Genomic DNA, 12,367 nt, shown 5'->3' with positions numbered 1-12,367 from the left:
ACAAAATGCAATCATTCTTTGATTTACATGGTAGTGGCAGGCCTGAAAATTTAGTTTACATTTAAGGATGCAAAGATACTTTGTTTCTATGTAAAAGGGAGTTAGCATCTAGGCTTGGATAACTATAAAAAGATTTTTCATCTGCATGAGGGTCTGGTAGGTCATTTAGAAGTCGTGGGATATGGGACAGTTCTGCATCATGTGGGACTGTCCCCATGCATTGCAAGCTACAGTGAAACCTGTGAGATCCAGAACTCGATGGGACTGCCTTGTTTCTACGAGTCTCACAAGTTTTCCACCTTTGACAGGGTGCAGTCTCACCACTTTTCTATTGCTCTCTATTAGTGCAAAATATTTGTGTTTTCCTTCTGTGACCGGTGTCTGCCTTACACAGGTTCCAGCTTTTGCAGGCTCTACTGTATATAGCAACCCTTCCTCCATAAGTACCAGGAACTCATTTCCCCATCATTTTGGCAACCAAAAACAGGTATCAATAGGTGCACACTCTCGAACTGAAAATGTAAGTCAAGAATATGTAAGATGAATGTAAACTGATGTAAGCAAATAAATGAAGAAACATATGTGTTTATATATTCATTTATTCAAAGAAATAGTTAATCGTGGCCTACTCTATGCCAATGGCAGAGATGGGTGCTGGGGGATACCATGGGAGTCAGGGCAGTGGGAGTCCCTCTCTCCCTCATGGAGTCTATATTCTAGTTAGTGTATTAAATCAAGAAACATTTATGAAGCGCTCCTTCTGTAGATAGGTAACCTCCTTAGTGAAGCCTTCCCAGACCACCCAGTCTATAGTAGCCTGCCACTGTATCTATCACGCTATCCTGTCTTCCTGTCTTCCTGTCTTCGAGGCTTTTATTGTTGTTAGTAAGGTGCCATTGAGTTGATTTTCAACTCACAGTGACCCCGTGTGACTGAGTGTTGGGTGGGTTCAAACCACCAATCTTCTGGCTAGCCGCCGAGTGCTTAACCGTTGTGCTACCAGAGCTCATTAAGGCTCTTATTGGTTGTTGTTGTGTACCTTCGAGTGGATTCAGACTCATAGCAACCCTCTATGACGAAGTAGAACCGCCCCATAGGGTTTCCTAGGCTGTACTAATCTCCACGGGAGCAAGTCTTTTCTCCCATGAAGCTGCTGGTAGGTTCGAGCCAACAACCTTTTGGTTTGCAGCCAAGTGCTTAACCATTGTGCTACCAGGGCTCCTTATAAGGCTCTTGTTACTAAGTGAAATGGCATTGTTTATGTATGTGTTTACCTGTTTAGTGTCTGTCTTTCATCCAGTGTATACAAGCTTCAAGAGAGCAGGGACCTAGAACAATGCCTAGCGTGGCACATACTAAGTGTTTCAATAAATATATGTTAAATGAATGAATGCTAGGTGTTGGCGAGCAAAAGAGAAATAGTCCTTGCCCTCATGAAGCTTATTGTCAGGGCTGGGGGAGGGGAACTCACTACCTGTGTGACATTGAGCAAGCTAGTTGGCCTCTCTGACCCTCAGATTCCTAATCTGTAAGTATACTAATAAAAGTATTCACTTGATGGAGTTCTCATGAGAATAAGCTGATAGACATAAATCACTTGTGTAAATGTTAATTATTATTATCAAGTTGCATGTGTGCTGAGAAAAGAGTGGAGTTACTTAAGTGAAGACCCTGAGTGGGGGAGTATTGCTGGAACACGGGAGCAAGAAAGACTGGTGTTGTGGGAGGCAGAAAAGACAGCCAGCTCTTGGAAGACTTGAAACACTTTGGACTTTATCCTGAGATCGGAGGGCAGAGCTGAAGATTTTAAGCAGGGCACTGCCTTGATTCAAATTGCATTTTTTAAAGAACATCTCTGGCTGCAGAAAAAGATTAAAGGGTGGGTACAAGGAGACTGAAGGTGATGGCCAACTAAGCTGGTAGCCACAGACATGAAAGAAGTGGCTTCATTTAAGAAATTGTTGTTGTTAGATGCCGTCTAGTCAATTTTGACTCGTAGTGACACTATGTAACAGAGTAGAACTGTCTCATGGGATTTTCTAGGCTGTAATCTTTTACGGGAGCAGATCTCTAGGTCTTTCTCCCACGGAGCCAAGTGCTTAACCTTTGCACCACCAGGGCTGCTTAAGAAATATTTAGATAATATAATTTGCGATTAATTGAATGTGGGAGATGAGACTCTGAGGAGTCAAGGAGGGCTCTCACATTTCTGGAAAGTCAAGAAAATTTATATTTCCCACATCTAAACACACATTTATCACTTAATTAGTCTTAAAGGGGAGAGATATGCAAAGCCACCAGAAGGAGCCACTTAAACTCCAAGCCTGCAAAACTTACACAGTATCTGATCAGGGCGAAAGGTAGAGTGGGAAGAGGCTGGACGAATTACCAGGTCAAATCCACCGTTGTGGGAGAAGAACCAAAAAAAACCAAACCAGTTTGCCATCGAGTTGATTCTGACTCATGGTGACATGTGTTGCAGAGTAGAACTGTGCTCTGTAGGGTTTTCAAGGCTGGATGAGTTCACATCTGGGTGGGTTCAAACCACCAACTTTAGGTTAATAGTGTAACTCTTAACTGTTTGTACCACCCAGGGACTCTTTATGGGATAGAGGTGGGGGACTAATTTGTTCTCACAAATAATGTAGCAGGAGGGGACTTACTCTCAGTGGGTCTATACTTGATAGATGGTATTAACATGTCAAGAGAAATAATGTGTCCAGGGTTGAGAAGAGGAGCAAGAGAAAAATTTCAAAGTGGAGAGATGGATGCAAGCTTCTGCAGCTGAGAATTTTGCAGTACAGTGGAACTGTAAGAGCTCTAGCTTCTAGATTCATTCATTTGTTCATTTATTCAACAAACTTTATGTGGTTCCTACAGAGAGCCAGGCTCTGCTCTGGGTGCTGTGTATAGAACTGTGAGCTAAACAATCGCAGAACAACCTGACCTTATTGGGGAGAGAGATAAGAACCAAGTAAATAAATGACAGTGTGTGCGTAACTTGTGAAAAGTGCTTTTACTCAAGTGACTATCTGGAGGTAGGAGCGGGGAAAACCCAGCCCTATCCTCCCAGCAGGAGACCAATTCTATCTACAAAAGCTCTATTTCCTATAAGGAACAATGGCCCTGCCCCTCAGGAAGGAAGATCTTTCCTTGCCCCCAGACAGGGTCTTTGAGATCCTAGAGGTTCAGTCCAGGAGGCAAGACAGGCTGCATAACTTTGGACAGTGGTTGTCATATCTCTGAGCTTCCTCTATCTGTATGACAGGCTCAGTAGTCCTTTTAAGAAGAGGCGCCAACTGAAATAAAAAGGGTTGTATCAGAATACTATGAAAAATTATACTCTAAGAAATTTGAAAATCTAGAGGAAATGGACAAATTCCTAGAAACACATTACCTACCTAAATTAACACAAACTGAGGTAGAAAATCTAAACAGACCCATTAACAAAAGAAGAAACTGAAGGGTCATTAAAAAAAAAAAAAAAAAAAAAGCCCTGACCCGGATGAGTTCACTGGAGAATTCTACCAAACATTCAGAGAAGAGTTGACACCAATACTACTCAAATTATTCTAGAACATCAAAAAGGAAGGGATACTCCCAAATTCATCTTATGAAGCCAAACAGGCAAAGATACCACTAAAAAATAAAATTATAGACCAATATCCCTCATGAACATTGACACAAAAATTCTCAACAGAATTCTAGCCAATAGAATCCAACAACATATCAAAAAATAATAGATCATTACTGTCATGGATTGAATTATGTCCCCCGAAAAATGTGTGGATCGATTTGGCTGGGCCATGATTCCCAGAATTGTGTGGTTGGCCTCCATTTTGTGATTGTAATTTTATGTTAAAGAGGATTAGGGTGTGATTGTAACACCACCCTTACCCAGGTCACACCCCTGATCCAACTGAAAGGGAGTTTCCCTGGGGTGTGGCCCACACCACCTTTTATCTCTCAAGAGATAAAAGGAAAGGGAAGCAAACAGAGTGGGGAACCTCATACCACCAAGAAAGCAGTACTGGGAGCAGAGCCCATCCTTTGGACCTGAGGTTCCTGCACAGAGAAGCTCCCAGACCAAGGGAAGATTGATGACGTAGACCTTCCTCCAGAGCCGACAGAGAAAGTGTTCCCCTGGAGCTGATGCCCTGAATTTGGACTTGTAGCCTATTGGACTGTGATAGAACAAACTTCTCTTTGTTAAAGCCATCCACTCGTGGTATTTCTATTATAGCAGCACTAGATAACTAAGACAATGACCAAGTGCGATTCATACCATGTATGCAAGGATGGTTAAACATCAGAAAATCAATCAACGAATCCACCACATAAATAAAACAAAGGAAAATAATCACATGATCATTTCAATCAATGTAGAAAAGGCATTTGATAAAGTCCCACACCTATTCCTAATAAAAACTCTCACCAAAATAGGAATAGAAGGGAAATTTCTCAACATAATTAAGGGCATATACACAAAACAAACAGTCAACATTTTTCTCAATGGAGAGAGACTGAAAGAATTCCCCCTGAGAATGGGAACCAGACAAGGAAGCCCTTTATCACCACTCTTATTCGACATTGTATTGGAAGTCTTAGCTAGAGCAATAAAACAAGAAGGGGAAATAAAGAGCATCCAAATTGGTAAGGAAGAAGTAAAACTATCCCTAGTCGAAGACAACGTGATCCTATACATAGAAAATCCCAGAGAATCCACAAGAAAGCTACTGGAACAAATAGGATTCAGCAAAGTGGCAGGGTACAAGATCAACATACAAAAATCAGTCGGATTCCTCTACACTAACAAAGAGAACTCCAAAAAGGAAATACCTGTTATAATAGCCCCCAAAAGACAAAATACTTAGAAATAAACCTAACTAGGGATATAAAAGACATACGAAGAAAACTACGAAACGCTACTGCAAGAAACCAAAAGAGACCTTCATAAACGGAAAAACATATCATGCTCATGGATAGGAAGACTTAACATCGTGAAAATGTCAACACTACTCAAAGCCATCTATAAAAAAAAAAAAAAAACTATTGCCATCGAGTCGATTCCTACTCATAGCAACCCTATAGGACAGAGCAGAGCTGCCCCATAGGGTTTCCAAGGAGCACCTTTTGGTTAGCAGCTGTAGCTCTTAACCACCACACCACCAGGGTTTCCAAGCAATCTATAGATACAAAGAAATCTTGATCCAAATTCCAACAACATTCTTTAATGAGATGGAAAAACTAATCACCAATTTTATACGAAAAGAAAAGAGATCCCAGATAAGTAAAACACTACTGAAAAAGAAAAGCAATGTAGGAGGCCTCACACTACCCAGTCTCATGAACCTACTATATAGCTACAGTAGGCAAAACAGTCTGGTAGTGTTACAATGACAGACACACAGACCAATGGAATAGAACCGAGAACCCAGAAATAAATCCACCCACCTTCGACAAAGTGTCGAAGTCCATTAAATGGGAAAGAGTCTCTTCAACCAATGATGCTGGTAAAACTGGATATCCATTTGCAGAAAAATGAAACAGTATCCAAAGCTCACCCTATACACAAAAACTAACTCAAAATGGATCAAAGACCTAAAAGTAAAACTTAAAACTATAAAATTCATGAAAGAAAATATAGGAACAATGCTAGGAGCCCTAATTTATGGCGTAAATAGAGAATATCAAGCATAACTAAAAATGCACAGACACCAGAAGATAAACTAGATAACTGGAACCTCCTAAAAATTAAATACTTATGCTCATCAAAAGACTGTTCCAAGAGAGTAAAAAGAGAACCTACAGACCAGGGAAAAATCTTTGGCAATGATGTATCTGATAAAGGTTTAATCTCTAAAATATATAGAAAACTTCAACAATAAAAAGACAAGCAACCCAATCACAAAATGGGCAAAGGACATGAAAAGACATTTCACCGAAGAGGACATTCAGGTGGCCAGCAAATACATGAAAAGATGCTTGCAATCATCAGCCATTGGAGAGACGCAAATTAAAACTACGATGAGATACTATCTCACCCCAGCAAGAATGGCACTGATCAAAAATTCAGAAAGCGATAAACGCTGGTGAGGTTGTGGGGAGATTGGAGCTTTCATACACGGCTGGTGGGAATGTAAAATGGTACAACCATTTTGGAAAACAATATGACACTTCCTTAAAAAGCTAGAAATAGAAATATCATATGATCCAGCAATTCCATTCTTAGGAATATATCCTAGAGAAATAAGAGGTGTCTCACAAATAGACATATGCACACCCATGTTCATCGCAGCATTATTCATAATAGCAAAAGATGGAAACAACCTAAGTTCCCATCTGTAGATGAGTGGATAAACAAATTATGGTAATACAATGGAATACTATAAAACGTTAAAGAACAATGATAAATTCGCAAAATGTTTCACAACATGTATGAATTTGGAGGGCATTATGCTGAGTGAAATAAGTTAATCATAAAAGGACAAATATTGTATGAGACCACTATTACAAAAACGCAAGAGAAGATTTACACACTGAGATTGCAACAAATGTCATGAAACAATTTGTGTATAAATTTTTGAATGAGAAACTAATTTGCTCTGTAAACTTTCACCTAAAGCACAATAAAATAAAATAAAAATTTTTTAAAAAGGTTTACACACAGAATGAAAGAAATCTTTGATGGTTACAAGGGAGAGAAGGGGTGGGAAAGGGAAATCACTAACTAAATAGTAGACAGTGTTAACTTTGGTGAAGGGAAAGACAATACACAATATGGAGGAAGTCAATACAATTTGACCAAGGCAAAGAAGACCCTTAGAGGAACGCAAGGAAAAAAAAAGAGGCAACCACAGTAAATACTACAGCATATACAGCCCTACAACAACAGTAAAAACAAGTAATAACTTACAAGTAGACACACAGGCAAACACGTATGCTGAATAGGGGAAGGAGGCCCTTTAGGAGTATACCCACATACGTATATAGGTTAGGCTGTGGATAGTTCGACAAACATATTTGTACAGCAATTATATTCATATATATAATAGAGCACAAAGGGGGCACCATCATAGAAGCTTCCTAGATACGTCCAAACACCTTGGGGGAACAAGTAGCTGGGGCTGAGGGCTGGGGACCATGGTCTCAGGAGACATCTAGATCAATTGGCATAACATACTTCATAAGGAAAATGTTCTACATCCTACTTTGGTGAGTAGCGTCTGGGATCTCAAAAGCTTGTGAGAGGACACCTAAGATACACCTGTTGGTCCCATTCCGTCCAGAGCAAAGGAGAATGAAGAAAACCAAAGACACAAGGAAAATATTAGTCCAAAGGACTAATGGACCGCATACCACGGCCTCCACCAGCCTGAGCCGAGAAGAACTAGATGAAGCCTGGCTACCATGACTGACCACTCTGATAGGGATCACAACAGAAGGTCCCAGACAGATTGTGAGAAAAATGTAGAAAAAAATTCAAATTCACAAAAAAGACCAGACTTACTCGTCTGATAGAGACTGGAGGAAACCCTGAGACTGTGGCCCCCGGATACACTTCTAACTCAGAACTAAAGCCACTCCTGAAACTCACCTTTCAGCCAAAGATTTTTTTTTTTTTTTGGCAAGCCTATAAAGCAAACAATAACACACATGAGGAATGTGCTTCTTAGATCAATCAAGTATAGGAGACCAAATGGGCAGCACCTGCCCCAGAGCAAAAACAAACCCACTGCCATTGAGTCGATTTCGACTCACAGCAACCCCATAGGGTTTCTGAGGCTGTAAACCTCTGTGGAAGCAGACTGCCACATCTTTCTCCCATGGAGCCACTGATGGTTTGGAAATGCCGACCTTTCAGTTAGCAGTCGATCGCTTTAACCACTGCACCACCAGGGCTCCTTAAAAGCAAAGACAAGAAGACAGGAAAGCCCACTACTGTCGAGTCAATTCTGATTCATAGCAACCCTATAAGACAGAGTAGAACTGCCCCATAGGGTTTCCAAGGCTGTAAATCTTTACGGAAGCAGACTGCCACGTCTTTCTCCCTCGAGAAGGCAGGAAGGGATAGGAAAACTGGATGAATGGAAACGAGGAAGCTGGCGTGGAAAGGGGGAGAGTATTGATACATTGCAGGGATTGCAACCAATGTCATGAAACAATTTGTGTATAAATTTTTGAATGAGAAACTAATTTGCTCTGTAAACTTTCAACTAAACACACACAAAAAAAAAAAAAAAAAGAAGAAGAAGAGGGACCAAGCACTTGCCCACTGGAGAGATTTTCTTCCCTTTCTGACCTTCCCACATTGAGAACTGCAAAAAACACCAGGAGAATCTGCTTAACCTCTTGATGGCTCTTACAGTTAGATAGAAAATGCTAAGAATAAACCACTATTTTTTGAGCACCTACTATGTGTCACACATCATTTTCAGATCTCAAACTAGGACTAAAGAGATGTGTGGTATGACCAAGGACCAGTGTATTAAACGCTGAAGCTAACCCAGAAAGTTCATCATCTGTGAAGGTCAAGGCATGAATGAAGGGATTTATAAGTATTGTTATCCTGCTCAGAGTCCCAGGCTGAACGATGGCTGCAAAGATGGATAAGACATTATCCCTTCCCTGGAACTGGTCACAATCTGACGAGGACATCTGACACTCAGATCAATTATTACAACCCAAGGCCTATGGGGTTAGGTACCACAGACAGAAGTCCCGGGTGCTAAGGGCGAGATTATCAGTATCAAAGGTAAAGATCAGGGAAGACTACCTGGAGAGGTGGCAATGGAGCTGGACCTTTAAAAGAAGCTAGTGTTTTGGAAGGTAGAAATGGAAGAGAGATAGGGAAGAAGGGAGAACTTTCCACAAACTGAAGTCCACAGGTGGATGTGGGGTAAAGTACTAAACTCACCCAAAGAATTTGGTCTTTGTCCTTGGTTCCCGAAAGATAACTTCTAAAACCTTGAAATTTCCCCAGTAATTGAAGTATCTTCCATAGAACTCCAGACCACATCTGAGGGTTTATGCTAATGAGTGCCTCTTGGGTGGGAGATGGCCAGTTCAGAAAGACACACCAAATGATATCAGCCAACCCCAGGGCAGGGAGGCTGATTCAATCAGTCGTGACTAAATAACAAGGCCCCAGTAATGGCTCTGGAAACGGAAGCTCCATGGGCTTCCCGGTTGGTGAAAAACATCAGTGCATGTGGGAGGGTAGCACATCCCTTTTTGAGATATGGAAGCTGCTTCTTGCGAGCTCTCCCAGATCCCGCCCTTTGTGTCTTTTTTGCTGTAACAAAACTGTAATCATAAGTATAGTGCTTTCCATGAGTTCCATGAGTTGTTCTAGCAAATTATCAAACCTGAAGGAGTAGTGGGTGCCAGAAGGTCAGAAGTGAGGAGGCTCTGGGGACCCTGGAGCTTAAGGCTCTTATCCTGAGGGGGGTATAGGGAACCCCAAATTTGTAGCCAGCAGATTAGAAGTGATGGTGTCTTGGGTACTCCAATCCTGCGGCTGGCATCTGAGGTCTTAGGCAGACTTGGCAATTTTGAGAACTGTGCCCCTTAGCTTATGAGACCTGACCTAGCTCCAGGTGCTTAGGGTCAGGGAAGAAGTGCTGTAGCATGTGCAATTAATTTGGAACTGAATTGAACTGAATAGGTTTGAATTACAAGTGATTTACTCAGTGGACAAGTCACTTATTAGATTGGACAAGTCATTTCACACCCTTGGGCCTCAGTTTCCTCATTAATGGAATAGGAATTATATGACATTATATATGCAAACCTTTACACAGTGTCAGACACACAATAAGCATTTGATAGACAGTGGATAATACCGTATTACTACAATATGACATTTTCAGGGTTGCTGTGAGTGGTCCAATGAGCCTAGAACTTAGGTGTGTGTGTATGTGTGTGTGTAGTGGGGACAGAGCCTGCAATAACAAAATTGAGATCTTGCAGGAGTTCTTGCCTGTCATTCTACTAGTACCAGTTGCTATCGACTCAACTCCAACTCATGGTGACCCCATGTGTGTCAGAGAAGAATAGAATTGTGCTTCAAAGAGTTTTCAGCAGCTGATTTTTCAGAAGTAGATCACCAGGCCTTTCTTTCAAGGCACCTCTGAGTGGACTTGAACTTCCAACCTTTCAGTTAATAGCTGAGCACATTAACCATTCAGACCATCCACTGCCGTTGGACTCTACTACCATTCTAGAGTCTGGCATTTCCCAGAAGTAATTGATTCAACACTACTCTTTAGAAATAATGACATTAGCTAACACTACACAGTCCTTCCTACATGCCAGGCACTGTTCTAAGCACTGTATAGCAACTGACCAAGATCACAAAGCTGGCAAGAATGGGTTGAAACCTGAGCTTTTTCATTTTCTAAGTCTCATGCTGCCTAAAATAATGCTAATAATAACAGTAACTAATGTCATTTCATTTAATTCTCACCACAGTCATGGAAAATAGATGCTGTCATTCCCACTTTACAGATGAGGGAACAGAGGCTCAGGAGATTGAGTAATTGTTCATGGCCAGACCACTGGTAAATGGTAAAAAACTATGGTGGCCACGGAAACATGCTCTCCTTCAAGACAACCTGCTGTGGGGCGTGTACTTGACTGACAACCCAGCTGTCACCGCTTTGGATCCACATTGTGTTCACGCAGGGAAAATCCAGGCTACTCCAGCAATGGTGAACATGGCAGGGGTACTAGTGCCAACCTACTCCTGGCTGGTATGGGACCCTTCTCATCCTTTGCCTGAGAACCCCCTCACCCAAATCTGCCTGATTAAGATTTTCTCAGAACTGTGCTGCAGTCTAAAGCTCTTCCTACCCAATCCTTCCTTCCCACTCTCTTCATGCAAGTGTCAGACCTGTCTGAAGGCTCTCCCTGCCTACTTCTACTCCCCTCCATTTTATCCTTTATAGGCATTTCCTCAAAGAAATCTCTTGCACACATAATCTGGTCTTGGCATCTGCCTCTCAGAGGACCCAAACCCACCATGTGCTACCAACCCTCAATAATCCTGCCTCTTGTGGATGTCCCTTGAGGTTGACAAGGTAGCTCACACCCAATAACTCATTTCATGGAGGCAGGAAGCATGGTCAACCACCCAGCCTCTGAGCATCTGGGAACAGGAGCCTGTCATGGAAGTTTGGTGATCACTAAGCAAGAAAAGAGGCATCCAGCGGGGAAAGAAATGTGCATGGTGCCCAGTGCAGCTCTACAGGCTTGCAACTCAGCTTCCTGACTCAGTCTGGTTCTGACCCAGAAACTGACCCAGAGAAAAGAAGGATACTTCAGTAGACTCCCCTCATAGCTGGACCAAAACATCCCTCAAAAACAGCCAGTTACTCTTGCTCTGATTCATATCCACCATGCTGATTTCTCATTTGAAGATGGATGTCCAGAAAGAACCCACTCAACAGAAGGAGGTGACCTTAGCAGCCAGTGGGGCTAAAGTCACATGGATGCCCTTCTAGTGGAAATCCTCCACATCGCTGCACCCTTGCTGCTCAGAATATGGTCCAACAACTAGTGGCATCGACATCACCAGGAAGCTTCTTAGAAACGCAGAATTCCTGATCTACTAAATTGTTGTTTTTGTTGTTGTTGCTAGCAGCTGTTGAATAAGCCTCTGGCTCACGGCAACCCCATGCACAACAAAACAAAATACTTCCCAGTCCTGAGCCATCCCCATGATTAGTTGTGGACCGGGCCATTGTGAACCACAGCGTTTTCACTGGCTGATTTTCAAAAGCAGATCACGAGGCCTTTCTTTCTAGTCTGTCTTAGTCTGGAAACTTCTCTGAAACCTGTCCAGCAACATAGCAACATGCAAGGCTTCACAAGTCAGGTTCAGAAATGCCCAGGATACAGTTCTTCAATCTGGATGGCCTGTTACCAGCTGTGCTCTCAGGCATGCCTCACTCTGGCCCTCAGCCTCCGCCCTGCTTTGGCAAGTGTTGTTGTTGTTGTTTGGTGCCTTCAGGTTGGTTCCAACTCACAGGGACCCCAGGTGCAACAGAAAGAAACACTGCTCAGTCCTGCGCCATCCTCACCATCGTTGTTATGCTTGAGCCCATTGTTGCAGTCACTGTGTCCATCCATCTCGTTGAGGGTCTTCCTCTTTTTCACTGAACCTCTACTTTACTAAGTATGATGCCCTTCTCCAGGAACTGGTCCCTCCTGATCACACGTCCAAAGTATGTGAGACGAAATCTCTCCATCGGCTTCTAAGGAGCATTCTGGCTATGCTTCTTCCAAGACAGATTTGTTCATTCTTTTGGCAGTCCATGGTATATTCAATATTCTTCACCAACACCATAATTCAATTCTTCTTCCA

This window comes from Trichechus manatus, unplaced genomic scaffold, assembly GCF_000243295.1.
Source record: "Trichechus manatus latirostris isolate Lorelei unplaced genomic scaffold, TriManLat1.0 scaffold00015, whole genome shotgun sequence".
NCBI lineage: Eukaryota > Metazoa > Chordata > Mammalia > Sirenia > Trichechidae > Trichechus > Trichechus manatus.
This window is presented reverse-complemented; position numbering follows the sequence as displayed.